Here is a 17,648-nt window from a genome sequence, read left to right as displayed (position 1 = left end):
TTTGTGCCAAACTGCAAACCACAGCACTCTTTTTTATGAGAATTTCCACAAATTTCCCTCTATGCTCACCCCCATTTTATATTCTGTTAAGCAAACCTCATCTGCTGTAAAAATTGCTCAGGGCCCCTCAGAGATGCTTTTGCAGTTGCACAGGATATGTTATCTCTTGGGTTCCCAGAAGATGAAAAGGTCAATGTTTTAACATGTTGATACCTTTCACACACTACTTTCCATTTTCATCAATAAGTCATGTCCCTTACTAACAGAAGGGTAAGCAGAACTCACAATGGACTTAAAAGCTCAAGCTTTCTCATATATAATATATACAAACCCACATATACAATGTATATACACATTATATATGTATACAGCATGTAAATATATATAGAGAGAGAGTTTATATGTAGTGAATATAAACAAATAACGCATAATGGTGAAACTATTCCAGGTAAAACAAAGAGTTCTGGCTCTCTCTCCCAGTGAAGAAAAGCAGAAGCAGTGCTTTGACTGACATGTCTGTGTTCCCTACCTGATGGAGACTGAGCTATGGCAACTGCAAATGGATTCATAGCACCCTGTACTGTTATACCTAAGCACTGAGCATTTTTCAGAGGGCAGTAACAATTACACAGTATGATATGGCAGCCTGATTGGGAATGATTTCAAGTTATTGAAGCCTGTAAGGCAAAGCTCTTCCACGTGGAAGAGGTTGAGCCACTGGCTGAGCAGCTCTGAAATTTGGTCTCCAGCGTTATTCCCTTCCCCTGTGACAAAATGAGCCATTTGGAGGTTACATGTCTGCTCAGTGATAATTGTCTAAGCCTCCTCTGTAGCAGATTGAGACCTCCGAAAACACATAATAGAAAGTGGCCAACATGGAAACTATTAAAATACAGGGACATGAATCCTATGTCTGAGCCTTTGTGGTTTTTTAAGTGTCCTTTAACTTGGCTTCTATGTTTTCCCCATTTGTCTGGCTTTGTCTTCATAATTCTCTTCTTACTCGATTTTGCTTATTATTTGTGTTCCTCCTGACACTTTCTGTTCCTCTTTCTTCATGCAGTAGCCTTGTGTCCCTTCTCTCAAACCATCACTTTGGTTAGCTGAACTCTTTCCCACCAAGGCAAATATCAAATACCTGCCCCTGGCGGGCACTGCTGAAGCTCCCCTACAGCATATCTTCTCTGTACACACCTGCATTGTTTTCTCACTATAGAAATATTTATGGGCTCTTCAAAGAGAAATTGCACACTATATAGGCCCTAAGAGTAACAGGAAAAATAGAGCCACACAACCAAGATTTTATGAGTTCTGTAATATTGTTGATAATTTTTGCCTCAAAGAGACAAACAGTATCAGCAAGCTGCCTCTGCCAGAGCTTGGAAAAGACTCAAAAACATCCCAAGGTCTCATTAAATAAAGGCAGCATACATCTATCTGAAAGGAATTGAAAGGAAAACATAAAACTTGTAACCTCTCACCTCAAGGAGAGGTGCAAGGCATGCAACCCTTCCATTTGACTCAGGTGTTATACGAAGTGTCATTACATAAACATTTTCACATGAAAGACAGTGCTGGTTCCTAGGGAGGAATCAGAGTGCAAGTTTTAGTATGAGCTGGAGATCTGGTTATCCTTTTTCATATTGTCTGGTCCAAGGTGTGTTTTATCCATCTCCCCCTCCCTAGACTGCTCAAACATTACAAAGGCTGCTCTGACTCGAACCCTCTTTTAACAAGCCATGAAGTTAGCTCCAGATTGCTATAGCAGTGATGTATCCCCATCACACCCATTTGCCCTGCTTCAGGGTCCCAGGGTAAACAAGCATCACCTGGGTATATGTACAGCTTGTTCACCACTGTCTTCAGCCCTTGAAAAGAGAGTAACCCCACTGGACAGGCGCAGCAAAGGTTACAATGGAAATATGAGTCCTACAGTGTTCTCTGTCATCAGTTGTGTAACATGTATGTCTCAGAGTGCATTTCCATTAGCAAGCAGGTCAAAGAGCTGGGTGCTCAGAGTGCTGCTGAGAGGTTCATCCCTTTGCACTGCCCTTCCAGGGCAAGCAGCCCCAAAGAAGGAGCCACAAGTCCCTGGGAAACACACTGAGCACACCAGCCTTTCTGCAGAAATCACAGACACATTCCCTCACGCACACAGGAGCCCCTGACACCAGAGGCAACTCAGTGGGGGTGGGGGCTGGTAATGTAGCCAACTCTCATGACTTTGTCATGAATCTTGTAATGGTCAATGTTTATTTTAAAGTTCCTGGAATCATAGTAGCATAGACTTAGCAATAACATTGTCCTGGGAGCTGATGCTTAGTGGATTATCCACTGTTTCCCAAAGTCTCTTCCAGTGCTATGCCTTTCCTTCTGTGTTCTTCATCTTCCCTGGAGCAATTCTTCCTTTTGCCATATAAGAGCACACATTGCCCAGATGGACCCACCTAACCTGTCTATCCGCCTTGTCTGCATGCATGATCTGTACCTCTCATTATTTACTGCAATGCCCATGCTGGAGGCACTTGCAGATTTTACTAGTTGTAGCCTTCTGTTTCTTCAGGCTGTGGGTGAAGGTACTGAGTAACATTGGCCTAGGTACCATCCCCATAGGTCTGTCCATACAGTTCCTCTGCTGTATGAGGATTTGACAACTTAAACCCACTTTTTAATACATGTTAGTTCACTTGTCTAAATAGGATACTATAATTTGACCTTATATGTAACTATATATATAGATACTTTTTAAAAAAAATCTTCTTTTTTAACCAGTGTGTTGCACAGCAGTCTGCAAGTGTATGTTATCGTGCATGGAGGCATGGTAATACAGCGCCATGGCTTTTTCAACCAGCACTGCCTCATATCCAGTTGGGCCAGGCAGGATGTAAATATAATATGATTATTTGCACCCACTACTGAGACAGACCTCCAGTTACCTTTATAAGATTACAGTCTCATCAATATGATAACTATTATGGGAAATAGAGGTCTAAGAACCTTGTTAGCCTGTTGGCTGGCATTAATCACACTGCCCTCCTTTTCTGTTTGTTTCCCACATCTGTTTTCTGGTGTCTGGCCTGTGTCTGTGTATGATTATGTGGGAAATGTAGCTTATATTTAAGATAAATATTTAGACCTTGTAGTTTCAAGGCAAAAGCTGAAACCCCAAAAGCTAATTAAAAATGCCAGAGTTTAATCTCATGGCTTTTAAGTTGTTTTTGTGAATTTCTGGAGCCTGCTTCCATGAACCAGCAATAAAGTGTGCCTGGGGCCATATAGTGGGAACCGAACAGCCAGCGAGAGGCTGGGGAAGTGGTCTTCAGTCCCAGCAAGACAATTTAGGGAAGGTCTCTGGGCTGTCCTCAGCTCTGGCTGAGGTGGCTCCCAGCCTCCCTGGGAGGGTCAAAGCTGAGGAAACAGCTAAGCACATAAACTTCAGATTGGAGTGCAGGCACAGCCTGCAGGATGGGATGCAGCTACACAGCCCTGCAGGAGAAAGGAGGGACCACCGCAGCTCAGCCCTGCTACCACCTCACCCTCATCACCATAGGCAGCACCAGACAGCAGTGATGCTCATCTGAACCTCTCCCCACAATCCCCTGCTTGCCCGTGCCTGCTAGTTAACTCTGCTCACGCTGTGTTTAAGTCCCTGGGTTAGAGAATAAAAAATTACCTTTCTGCTGATTACTCAGGGAAGGGAATATGCCGTAAAATAAGGAAAGTGAAAGCCTGTGTTGGAGGAAGAGTGGCTTCCTCTCCTGCACTGGTGAGCACATGGTGAGCAGTGTCTGCATACCAGTAGCAGCTGGCATCATGCCTGTGTGTAGGACCTCTTCCAGCTTGCAGACCCCTCACGCTCCACAGAGTCACTGTACACCTGTGCCAAAAGGAGAGTTAGGAGGCTTGAAAATATCTGAGACTGATCCTCACGATATGAACATATTAACTCCCCAAGTGATATCTCATCAGCTCCAGGGAATTAAATTTGTAACACTTTATATACCATTATATAGAACCCCTGAAATAGGAGCAAGCATCAGGGAGAGAGGAAAATGTTTTCTCTGGGTAGGCTACCCATTTATGGGAGTGAAGCACAAGGGAGAATTCACAGGAAACTTGGTTGGAGCTGGAATCTCCTGTTGAATTTAAATGTGTGTCAGTTCCGGTTTAAACAAGACTTACAGTCTCCGAATAGCCACAATGGCCAGTTAATCTTTATTTTTTGTAACTACCCAAAACCCTGAGCAAGCCTGGACTTCTCTAGTATCTGTGATACATAGACAGGATAGGACTAAAATAAACTAAAGACAAATAGAAGATGAGAAAAAGAGGCAAAAAAGAAAGGCTACAAGTTTTGCAACGGGTTAGAGAGCCACAGTGCAACCAAGCACAGACCTCAGTGCATCTGATATCCAGTCCAGTGTCTGTCCCCATTAGCTCAGGGAATTCCTGTACCATGGCGTGTTCTCAATGAAAGAGCGCAGTTCCTGTAGCAACCCACAAAGAAGCTGGATAAAATTAAAATATGCATCTATAGAACCTGTAGGGTATGTTATACAGAAAGGCAAATCTGAGTGCCCTTTCAGAAAGCTCAGCTAGCCCGAAGAGACTGTCCTGCTCTCAGGTGTTTTGGGTATTCTTCCTGGGATTCATCGAAAAAAATGTTCAGTGGCAGAAGATGTTCAGTGTGAACAATGGCACAAACTTCTGCCACTGAGCGAATTCAAGAAAATGGTCTTTTCTTCACCTGAACTGATTTTAAAACCAAACCTACAGATTTTTGAGACTAGCTCAGACTGATCACCTCTATCATGGGTCCAATCCAAAACAAGAATCTGAGAAATAATGATGCAAACATCTGTACAGTAAAGACCTACACAGCTATGAAACTGCAGCTTTATGTGGAAAAGATCACCCTGAGAGGACATTAATTTCCCTTCCCAGATGCCAACCCATCTTCCATTCATAATCATCTGTCTTCAGTATAGGACATTTTAATGTTATCTTTTTTGCTTGCTATTCTAGTACAAATCAAGAAGCGAAAAACTTTGCAGTTGTTATTCTCCTTTCACATCATTGAGCTCTGAAAAAATCGCTCCCCTTTTCTCAAGCTGTAAAGTTAAAAACCAGAAGTAAAGTTGAGCTGCAATCTTTCTGAAGTGAATTAACGTATGTGAAATTTTCTGCTGAGACTTACACTCACAAATGGAAAAGAGAGCTATGTCTGGTTGCTCACAAGAGCAAAACTTTCAAGTTATCTTACTCATCTAACTTTCCAGCTGGTTTGTGTTGCAAAATAATAGCTAAGTACTGTAAATGAAGTAAAGAAAATTGCCTCTGTGGCCACATGCAATACTTTCAGAGAAATGAAAACACAAAGGGAAGAAATATCGGAAGTGTGTACAGGAAATGTTTGCTTAAAATAGTATTCAGCTTCTTCATTGCTTGCAGAATTTTGATATTGTTGTATTCCCTATGCTCCCTTAGCAAGAGGCTGCACATTTACAGATGACACTGACCCCAGTGACCATAAGTTCTATCAGTGAGAGACCAGGGTACAGCCAGGGTGTGTGTAACATCGCCACATCAATGTCAAGGGAAACAAAACACACAGTTCTGCTTTATCTGCAGAGATAAAAATAAACCAATAGTCATTATTAAACCACCACATAAAATAGATATTTCTATTCTGTCAGCAGAAGCAGGGTAGTTCAGTCCCACACCACTGGCTAGTTTTGCCCCTAGCTTGCCATGTACTGCCATTTATTTTGACTCCTGACCAGACCATTTAGGGCTTTGAAGGGGCTTAAACACAAGAAAAATCAACAACTATTTGCCTAACATTGTTCCTACCCACGTTGCTGTATTCCAATTCTATGAAATTAAGGGTTTTTATTACTGTTTATGGTGTTCCTCCTTTTCTAGTATTTAGACAAACCTTTCAAAGCAAAAACCTTATGTCAAAAAAAAAAAAAAAAAAAAAAAAAAAAAAAACCCAAAAACAACCCAACAAACAACAAAGCAACATCTTTTTGTTTCAAATTTTCAAGTTCCACTTTTTCTGATCTGGATTAGCTATAAGGATCCTTAATCCATATTCTTCATATAAGGACCATTCATCCATATTCTGCACAGTACTACCTGCTTGGTTTTTGCAGAGAAAATAGAGAATTTCTTGCATAGAATAAGTAACTCAAACGTCAAGGGGTTTCGTAGTATTCCACCTCCATAGATCTACTTCCAGCTCTTTTTAAGCTTGTTGTAGTTAGCCCTAGTATGGAAATCCAATCTGGTCAAGTGCATCAGGACATGTGCAGGAATTGACAGGTATTTTAATGCAGACTGTTAAAACAGGCCCTGCAACTTCAAAACAAGTAAGTTCAAGAGCTTTATAACGCTGGGTGCATACTGGGGTCCATGCCCGCTGCGGGAAAGCGGAGGTACAGACAGGTTGTGGAGGAGTAATCTGACCATGGAAATGAGAGCAAGAGCCAGGAATGAACCTGCACTCTCTGAACTCCAATCCTGTGCACTCTGTATGGGACCAGGTACCCCTTTACATTGGGTGGCCCTAAAACATCCGTAAAGAAGTGATATTTCTTACACCATCCTGGGAAAATGAGCTTGTAATTTATTAAGTACAAGGTTGTTAACAACCAAATAGCAAAGCAAAGCACTCAGAAGGCAGAGTCAGTGGTAACAGGTCTCTGTGCCAGGCACATGTAACTGGAGCGCTGAAGTGTCCGATCCCCACCAGGTCCCTGTGCCTGCTCTGTGCCCAGGACGAGCAGTGCTCTTGGAATGAATGGCTGCTTTGTCTCTCTGCTGACAGCATGTGGCCCTGCAGTACCCACAACAGGCTTATTCACTCCCCGCTGTGGTGCTCACAACCTCACCTCCATGCACAAGTATGAAGCCATTCACCGTCACCACATTACGAGAAAGAGGCTAATTTCTTTCTCATGGTTGGGGTCACTAACATGCAGACACAATGGGAGCTCCACTGCCTTTAGCTGTTGCAGCATCTACTACGGCCTCCTGCAAATCAGACCCAGATGTCTCAGGAAACAGACACCAGCAAAGGAAGAACCTACCGGGAGCTTCCACCTGGTTTAAGTGATTTTCCTAGCAATCAAAATGCTATGGCATGAGCAGGGACAGAATCCAGTTCTCCAGGGCAGTCTTAAAGTCACCCTCACCACAACACCATCTCTTCTCTCCTGCTCTTCTTGTCCTGCCCGTTGCAAACTTTCAGGAGAAGTGCTGGTGGGTCTTCCGGGACCTGCCCCTTTAGGCTCAATCTCCCAACATGTTTCTTTGGCCAGCCATGAAGGATGCCATCAGAGCTCTTTTCCTTCTTTCACATCCAGCACTGCCTCTCCCTTCATGCCTGACTTTTCAACAAGCAAGTTCCCCAAACTCATATGGACTTCTAGGTCTGTGCTCCTTTCCTTAATCCTCCTAACAAGGAGGGCCTTTATTTGAGGACAGTTGTAGGCTTGACCTTAGCATAGAGTGGCAGTAAATGCAGTCTTCCCGAAATCTTTCCCATGGCAGCAGTTGTAATTAGCACTACTCAACCACTATCCATTATCTAAACTAAACAAGGGGGGGACTATACCACAAACCAGCAGTGCTCAGACACTGTCATAACACACATGAAGGGGCCTGAATTACAGTTCTGTTGCTGTTTCTTGGCGTTTCAGTGTTTGACTTTGGAACTTTAACAACTGTAACAGACTTTTTGTCATAATGCATACACACAGCGAGGTTTTCAGAGCTGTGTACAGGAATCTGAAATCTTTCATCTGTCAGAGTGGATGCAAGGACCTCTGGCTCAGCTATGATCCCTGACAGGAGCCCTGCCAATGTCCATGAGCAGCAGGACTTGTAAAGCCATCTCTGCTTTGAAAATCATCAGCCAGACTATGTATAATATAGTGCTCACCCCCCACCATGGTAGTCAGCCAGTCAGAGGGTTTAGTCTGAGGTGATCTTGCCTAACTGCATTCTCCTGCTGCCTTTAAATGCTGCACTTTCTGCTTCATTCTTACTGTTGCCATCACAGCGCCGCTGGGCTTCAGCAGAGATTAGGGTTTCATTGTGCAGGGTGCTGCCCCGCCACTGAGGAGGGGAGGGTGTCTGCCACTTATGTCTAAATCAACTGGACAGACAAGGGAGTCCAGAAAGGGTGTACTGCTGTCTCTCTTCAGCAACAGAATAAAGAAAGATAAGACACTACCATAAAACCACACTGGAGGTCTGTCATGGAAACAGATTTGTAACCCCAGCTTTTCTTTCACCATTCTACCACAAGACCATCCTTTTACTGTTTGCTTTCAGTCTAGAAACAATGCTTTGAGGAAGTCCGTTCTTCTGTTCCCAGAAATACAGTTGCTATGTGTGATTTAATACTGAGTTTTGAAAACAGGCTTGCGCTTCTGTCCTGTTAAAACACCTTTCTTGCATGCTTTGGATTCTTGCATGCTTGTGCCTGTCACCTTTTATACAAAATGGGCACAACTTTCAAACATGATGTGAAGAGCTCAGCTGCAGCCTCTGCAGAGATCTCTGCAGGGATCAAGCTGACCCTGAGACAGTGCTCTGATTAGTTTGATTGCCTAGAGGCCTCCATCAACCTACAGGGAACAGGCCACAGCAGGGGTTTTTTTCTCTCTAAATAGCAGTTTGAATTTGATAGAACCAAAATAATTAGGTTGGAAGTAACTGTTAACAAAGGAGCATCATTTTAATCCAGAAAAGCAAAATTTTAAAAGAAATCTTATAAAGTGGTATTCAGTGCATCTATTGGAAAAGGTACTAACCCTTCTCCCTTTTCCACATAAAATTCATCTTCAAAAAGCCATGGCATTCCTCCAAAACAAGGAAATACCTGTTTTTGTTTGTGTGGTTATAGCACAGCTGTGGGCTGTTCTCTATTTTATGAACCAAAACCCAAACCTGGCCCCTTGCTTTTACAAATGTATTATCAAGTGGCTTGAATTGTCATGAGGAGATTCATGTTTGAACACACTAAAAATTTTACTGTCTTTGATGACCAGGATGTAAAAGGATTACCAGATTATTTATGGATTAACAGCTCTTGGGATTTTATCATGAGTCCCATTATACATCATGATTTTTTTTCTGAAAGCCCCTGATGCCAAATCTCGTAAATAGATAAAGGTCACAGCTTTCATTACAAAGAAAAAATGAATTACTCACTTAATGCTGTAGAGGGATAAAAGGCAGAAAATATTTCTTTAGTTGCTTTTAACGGTATCTACAATGTAACTAAAAAAATCTCATCGCTTTTAATTTCTTTTTAAGACAATATACTGATGTTTTGAAAATTGACCCCTGGCTTTAAACTGACGTTGGTTAGCAACTCTGCAGTACCTTTGTGCTTCAAATGCGCAAAACCGATGGCAAAACAGAAAAAAATGGAGAAAATATTCAGCTTCCCCGAGTCAATGCCCCAAGAAGCCACCATCTCTGTTAGTGTGTTATGTGCTTATGGGCCTGGCAGTGGCAACAGATTTGAACTATTTGACTTGACCTTGGAGTGGTGCCTTTTCTCAGCTAGCAAGATATGCTCCTTAGGGGCTGAGCTCTCATCCAGCCTTCCTCCCTCCTCCTGCCCAGTGAGTCAGGTATGTGGGGAAGCACAAGGTATTTGCAGAGTTCACTGTGGGCTACGAAGGCTGAGGACCGCTGTGCTGACGACACTCATGGTCACTCATAGATCTGATCCTTATAGTGTTCTGTGTCCTTGGTCAGAAAACGTGGCCTGGTTTCCTTCTGCCTCCTGTTTACCATAGGCAGAAATAAGCTCTGCGGTGTGCACCTTTCTTTTGGCTTCTCCTTAGCCTGTCCCAGAGGAGCCCAGAAAAAACATTACCATGTCCTTTGGGGGAACAATTGTGACCTTTAACTCTTTCAATGGTGATAGGAGGTTGCTTTTAAATGAGCCATCCTAACTCTGCCAGGTCAAAATCCTCATGGTTCACATTCCCTGTTTGCATTGATGTAGTTCGGAAATGTTATGCCCAAGAGTACGGTGCCATTGCCCATACGTGTGTGCTGCCTGCATAGCGCCAACTTGCAAAACACAATTGCACCATTTAAGTGTGTTATGTGATTAGGGCAAGTGAGCATGTGGTCCTGTGTGCTGTTTCTGTGCTGTTCTGCTCATCATTTCTGAGATCTATAGCACCAGAGAATATGATACCACAAGTCTGTAATTTTCAAACTTAGACAAAGTGTTTCATTGGATTGGTGACCAAACTAATTTTTATGACATGTCATTTCAGTAAGGACATTGCTTTATTTCACAGAAGGGTTTCCCATAGATAATGGTTGTTAGTTGGCTGAGTTGGAATCTGACAGGATTAAGGAAATCTAAACTGACAGCTGGTTTTGTGCAAGGAAGCATAATGTGGCTGTTGTTACAAGAGGCAATGTGGGATGTTTGTGCACAAATGCATGACAAGAGGGCTTGCTCTTAGCTTTATATGTAAGAGCAGCTTAGCAGTTAAAGCAGAACATCAGGCCTAAATGCCTTGCAGAGAAAACTTCATGTGATTTTTTTCATAGTGCAGTTTGTGGTTATGAATATGATTATGTTTTTACTTTCATTATGGTTGTCAGGAACAGATGTTTGAATTCTGCTCAAAATAAAAAGAGCCATAATGCCAGTTACCTTAAAGGGAAATCAAGCCAGCTCACCACTAAAGAGCGAGGATCCACAGCTAGAGGAACAGGTTGCCCCTCTGGACAGCAACCCAGCTCATAGATATTCACAACTGATACATCAGAAGTGGTGTGTTCTATCAGAAACAACACCTTGGATGCTCATGTCTCATACCCAGCTCCTAGGTTGTATTTTCTCGGAGCAAACTGCCCAGCAACTGCTGAGCACAGACATTTGAAAACAAATGCAGTTTCAATGGGTCTGTGCAGCTCAGTGCTCAGAGGCACCACTGCCACTTCTACTGAACTCAACAGGCACTGAGGCAGCTACCAGTGCTGAAGGTGCTGGTCTAGAAACACAAAGCATTTCCCGAGGTTTTTTTCAGTCAGGAGAGATTTAACCATATCAATGGAGCTCACAGCAGAAAAATCATAGAAATTGCTTTATTACAGCTCTGTGTAAAATCACAGGCTGTGCTTCAGCATGTTTTGCACAGGTTTTACACTACTGCAACTCTGATGAATACTTAAAGTAACAATTTTCATCAGTGTCAGTAAGGACATAGCCAAGCTTCAGATTTATGAAGTGCTCAGCGTAATGCTAATGATGCTTTGGTGACACTGATACAACTGAGGCATAAATGTACTCACACGGGTCTGACACTTGTCAGTATTGGCTAAAGTAAAAATGGGAAAAGTGCTCGGAAGAGATGAAAGCAGACAGGACCGTGATGGTGATACACACTGAAAGCACAACAGCTGGTGACTGGCATAAAAAACGGTGCTGCAGAGCAGGGCAAAGAGCAGAGAAAACATCAGGTGTTCCTTTGCCCATGAATGCTACAAAACTGCAGTGCACCTTGCCCCTACCCTGGCATGTAGAGGATGCAGCTACCTGGATCGGTGAGCAAGTCTGAAGAAAGGCATCCAGAGTGTTCATGGCAGACTGAAGCTCAGGTGGCCTTACAGCTGTGATTTGGACTTCTGCAGCTCCCAAGCCCCAGGGCAGACAGCCCTGGAAACTAAGCCATTATTGAGCATGGAGTCTCAAGTACACCAGGCTGGGCTTGTGCAAATGAAGGACAAATAGCTGGTGTTATGAAATCTGAGATGGCCATTCCCCTGCAAATGAGATGGAAGGAATTGCTGCAGTTCCATTCAGGAGGACCCCAACATACCCCTGTAAACCAACGTCATGTGCCTACAGTGTGGCTATCCCAGGAGACTCTATCTCAGGATTTCCACATTTGGCCGTCCTGGGGAAACAGTTTGCTTGCAGGATGGGAACATGGGAGGAAATGTCTTCTGCCTTGCCTTGCAGCCCGATGTTGGAGGCAACTTTAGTCACCTTCCGCCATGCCCTTCAACAAGATCTTTTCTGTGGATGCATGAGACACTTTGGCTGTGCAGTTTTGTGTTTATGCTGCTGTTTGGGATAGTGGTAGAACCCCAATTACTTTCACACTAGCTAACATAAACTTAGAAATAAATGAGATTGGAATAAACAAGAAAAATAAGTCAAAAAACCAAGAGGCAAATCTGTTTGACATAAACCTCTTAATATCTTGCAGGTCCTTCAGAGTCATATTTTCCTCCTTAGCAGTTTGTGGATCCCTTATTTAAAACACAATACACTTCTTGTGTTGTTTTTGTTGGAAAAGAAGTTCTGGTCTTTTCCTCTGGAAATACTCTCCTCCCAAATGCTGCAGTTCTGTGTTAAAGCAACCTGTTCAATCCCATTAACTCAAGTCAGCAGCTGATCACATTAATCCAGCTGTTTCACACACAGAACAAATAAACCAAAACAGTTTATCTTGGTTTTCTTACTGCTTTTGACAGTAAAACGTGCATGGATTATTAATAAATTATGTGTTCCTTTTTCAGTGAAGGGGCAAAACAGCAAATCTCTGACCTTAACATTTAACTTTGAATGCAGAAAGTGTGCTAAAAGCTTATTTAAATGATACAACTGCTGAAGAAGTGTAATTAACTTCTTAATTTCAAAACAAAATCTTACTGATTTTTTCACAACTAAGCTTTTGAGTTGCTTTCACAACTAACCCACTTTTGAGCATGGGTTACTGAAAATTGGAGAGCTGCTTCTTGCTTTCTAATGAAGTTGAGAAACCATCAGACTTGCCACAAATGTAAACAAGCACCAGGAATTTATGTAAACTGGAAGGACCCATCATCCAGTTTCATTTCCTGAACAAACAGGCTGCATGAGATATAATTTTAGGGATGGCAGCCATTCTCCACTCCATGGGACCGCCTGAACACATTTTGATGAGAAAATGCCAGTTCACTGGAACTGATTAATTCCACATTTTCTTGTTTCCTGCTCATCGTGTTCACCATTGTCGGTTCCCACCCAGACTTCAGCTGGGAACAGAGTCACAGCCTGGGCTTATGTCGCATCTGAAGGCCCACATTGGGCCACCACATCGGGTGTCACAGCACCCAGCTGCCCCCTGAGGACCTGCAGGGTCCCACAGGTGCAAGCTGATCATCAGCTCCAGAGCTGCACGGTGATGTGCCCTGCCTATCCCTGGCAGATACAGATGTTTGAAAACCGCCTGCTTTCCTCCTGCTTTCCTCCTGCATCCCTTGATGCACTGTTTCAACAGGCAGACACTTCTGATCACTGGGCTCAGTGTGCCTCTGTACTTGATTATGGATCCTGCTGGAATCAAATGTTTTCTTCCACTGTAGTCAGACGAGGATCAAGCTCCTTCGCTATTTTCTCTCCAGTATACAGAAGTTGTATAAGACTTCCTAAGGTTATATGACTGGATCTCAGTCTAAGCGTGAAAAACAGGCATTTCAAGAACTATTTAAATAACTTTACTCTCAGGTACATTAGGGATTTGAAATATGAAAAATGCAGAAAAATTAAGACACTACTTCTTTTTAAGACTCTTGCCTGCAGCTTAAATCAGTGTATATTATATATACCTAGGAAGAGAGCACAGCTATTATAGGGTGCAATTTATATAACTGGATATATATTATTTTATGATCTATTTTATGAGTACGTATAAATGAGTACTCAATAAAATTGCAACCAAAAAGAAAGTTCTAAAAATTATTTGCCTAAGGGGCAACACCAAAAAATTAGGAACCAACAAACTTCAAACACTGAAGAAGCTATTTACATTAGATTGACTAACCTAAAGCACAAAACTGGTCTAAAGTCAAAACAGAAATAGTTTAGCAATAACTTGAAATGTAACGGGTTTTGGCGTCAGAAGGAGTATCTTAGAATAGTAGGTGATTCAGGACAAGGATGTTCCTTCCATGTGGAAAGCAGCTTCCCAGAATATTGTTGTGTTTCTTTTAAATAAGTGTAACATTCGTGGACTCGGGAGTGCTTGTGTCCCCCTGTCCAGTGCAAAGCACAGCTAAATGAAGTGAGAGATTTTGCAGCAAACAGCTGTCCAGTGCGAGGAATGCAGCAACAAGGGAATATGCCTGAACAGCAAGCAGATGGTGGGAAGGGGTAAAAGAGCAATAGCATCAGATTTTTCAGAAATTTAAGTTCGGAGCAGAGGCCTGTCTACCAAAACTTGGTGATGGTTCTCAGTAGTGCCAGCCAAATGTAGCATTACTGGAGGATTAACCACGAAGCTTCCTGATTCCCTCAGACACACAAAAAAATAGGTTGGTTTCCCGAAGGTCTTCTCTACTGCGTGACACCAAAACAGTCACTTCATCTTCCTCTTTCGCTTGCCCAGAAAGATTTTGGAGGTACCCCGCGGCAGAGGTGCCACTATTTGTACGAGCTCGGCTGCGGTCCCCGGGGTCCCTTCAGAGGGAAGCCCCGCACTAACGCCTTCCCAGCCCCCGGGAAAGACACAGCAGCCCGGGATAGGCGGTGGCCGCATCCCCTGGCGCTCGGCTTTTGACAGGTGGAGTGGCTGTGGCTCCTAAATCCCCCCGCCCCGCCGGGCGCCGCGGCGGGAGGCTGCGCTGGCGGGCCCTGACCTCTGCTGGTCGCGAAGGGCCCGTACTGCGGCTCCAGGGGGAAAGGGAGGGAAAAGGAAAGCGTCTGTTAACCCCGCTGCAGTTCTGGCTGAATTCTGGTGGCTTGCCTGATCTCTTCCTGCTTCCCCAGAGGAACATCGTGATGGGCACCGAAACGGCAGTGTGGTGCTTCCATGGGCATCCAGCACCTCCTCTGCTTGCTCTTCCATGGATTCATTATTTCAGTTGCACAACTTGGCAGGACTCATCCCGCAAGAGGTATTACTTTTCTGTTACAGAAGGGTTTGTCAGACTTCAAATGCTGGGCTGTAATTTTCCATGCTATGGACCTTACCTCACCCTGGACCATTTTTCACTCCTGGAAGTTGCATTCTGAGGAAAACTATTTTGAGTATATTGAAAAATAATTGTGAATAATTGTGTTGCAACTGAGATGTCCTCTGGACAGTTTTAAACTCTGGAAACTCTGGAAAGGTCAAAAGAGCATCGCCTGAATTTTTCCTGAGGTAGGGCAACAGTGCTTTGCATGAAGCCTCTGACTTGTTGGCACAGCTATAGACCTTTCCAGTCTGAAGTTTTACACATGCTTGGTGGCTTCTCACATGTCTCTGCACTTTTTCTACCAAAGATTTTGCCCATTACCATACATGGTCTGGCATGAAACTCGACCAGCTTTTCCTTGTGGTCTTAACCCTGGCTTCCCTGAGTAATACCAGGTCTCTAAGTCCCATCTTGGGAGCTGGGTGACAAAATTAAGGGCTGGATACAGAAACTGCCTAGATGAAGGAAGAATTTTGAAGACACTGGGAAGGAACAGCACGTGTTTGTGTCCCCTGATTTCCAGGGCCAGAGCCAGAATGGGAACTCCCCATACTCCCACAGCTCGTAGCCAGTCCTGGGCAAGGCACAGCTGGTGAGTGCTTCTCCTCCAGAACCTGTTACGCTGGCAGCCAGGCATGAAAAATTGTGTCTGGAGATTTGGGCTGGCCTAGCTACACTGAGAACGTTCTATACACCAAAAATATTCCCAGCATTGAGGCAGGGAGTGAAAACCAGTACTGATAACCAGTACTGCTGACCAGTGCTGCAGCAGCTCCTGTGGCAGACGTCAAGGCTGTGAGACTTAATGTTACCTGCTCTGGCAGTATGTGACGGTAATGCCCTACTGGATGATAGTATTTCTATATATTTTTTTTTTCAGTTTGTTTTCCCAGAACCCTGTGAACTTTTACACATAGAGTTATATTAGAAAAGCAGGTTAAATACCAAAAAACTGAAATGCCCAAACAGCCTATGGGACCTTAATTCCTCTTCTTCCCAAACCCTACCTTGACACCGGATAGAGCCATCAGTTACTGACTACACACAATTTCCCTACAGGACACCTGCCTGGTCAGACTCAGCTCTGGGGTCACTTTGGAAAAGCAGATTTTTCCTTTTCTCTGCCATAGATTCAAATTGCTTTAGCTTAACAACTTCCAGATGGTCTGATTTTCAGTGCCTGGCTTGAGACTTTCAGGCCCGACTGGAATAAATGCTGAGACAGCTGTATTGACATCGCTGCTGCTTTTGGCACTGTGCAAAGATGAACATGGCGAGAAAGCGTATTCTTAGTGCCTCAAAACTGGGACTCCACAGTAGCGGTCAATCTTCATTCCAGCTTGTAAGTGTTACCTACAACCTTTGTCGTTTTTCAACACTTGGAAAAGACACTTCATTTCTGCAAGTCAAGAAGGGTTATGGAGCTTGTAAAATGACAATGCCTCCATACTTTATTTACAAATGGAGATCCAGCAAAGACATGAACTTGGCTTTTAGTTCTGCTGCAATACATTATGGATCAGAGATTAATGAAAAATAATCTGATCTCTGATAAGATTTCAGTTGAGATAAACAAAGGAAAGCAGTTTGTCCTGACCTCCTTTAGCATAAAAGAATCCATACGTAGCTAAACAGTCCTTTTATGTGGTATACACAATGAAGAGCCCAAAATATACATGAGATATGTATTCAGTTCATATTTAAGAAAAGTGTAGTATAATGAGAATTGCCCATACGTAGAGATCAAAGTTAACACATTGAACAAAGGCATAAAGGAAATGATCCCTATCTTGTGTTCAGCCAAGCCACTAGATTAAACTGTGCTATTATGTCAGTAGTGCTTGATTTGAAAGACTTCATTATTAAGAAGTTAATGCTCAACAGCAGTAGATTGTGCAACACATTCTGCTACTTTCCAAAGACTACATTCTATAAAGCTTCTGTAAGTTACTTGTGTTCCTACATTATCCTTTAGGGATATAAACAAAGCCAACAAATCTAAACCAGAACGAAACCAAGCTCATAAGAAGAAATTATTTCTAGATTAAAATAAACATCTTCCTGTACAGCAGTGTTGTGCAATGTGCATGCATCTGTATACATTGCAGTGTGCCATGCATGCTTGAGTCAAGAAAGGTACACACTAAAACATTTTGAAGGATTACCTGATTGTATACCCCCAAAACTGAAAATCTAGCTGAATTTTATTTCTGGAAAGGCTCCTAGACTTAGAAGGATGGATATGGTTTCATTGTGTAAAAACCATAAACCAATATCCTGAGGAATTAGTGCTTGCCTTGAGCCTAAACAAAACTCTATATTCAAGAACTTCTGTGTCAGTGGAAGCCCAGTTGCCATGTTTGCATATACAAATAGGCACACTGTTCACCACACACCTGCACTTCTCAAAAATTTAATTAGCAAATGTTCACACAAAGTCATAACCTGTTCAATGTCATCATGAGTAAGTTTAACATGTCCTGCATGAATCTCTGCCTGTCATGTTGAAAATGTAGCCAACAGTATCTGTCAAATATGGTGCTTAAATTCTAAATAAGGAAGCAGAATTGAGCTATTGGCATTATTTAGATCATAAGAGGCATTGAATGTAGGGAGAAATCTTTATAATATTTTACTGCATATGGGTAACG

The 17,648-nt window shown here is 42.9% G+C and overlaps 1 protein-coding gene across 1 annotated transcript in view; it reads right to left on the bottom strand.

Annotated features, from left to right (window-relative positions):
- Positions 1-2,751: 2,751 nt before the first annotated feature.
- IL31RA (interleukin 31 receptor A) overlaps positions 2,752-17,648 on the bottom strand; it is a 238,220-nt gene continuing 223,323 nt past the window's right edge. The window contains exons 17-19 of the mRNA XM_080372935.1: positions 4,878-17,648; positions 4,396-4,487; positions 2,752-3,877 (exon numbers count right to left, since the gene is read on the bottom strand). The exon at positions 4,878-17,648 is cut by the window's right edge and continues 34,620 nt beyond it. The gene's annotated coding sequence lies outside the window, so the exon portion shown is untranslated. The remainder of the gene's footprint in view (positions 3,878-4,395; positions 4,488-4,877) is intronic.

Source organism: Falco punctatus (assembly GCF_963210335.1).
Source record: "Falco punctatus genome assembly, chromosome: Z".
Classification (NCBI taxonomy): Eukaryota; Metazoa; Chordata; class Aves; order Falconiformes; family Falconidae; genus Falco; species Falco punctatus.
Note: the sequence above shows the minus strand (reverse complement) of the source record. Positions and strands in the feature narration are given on the sequence as shown.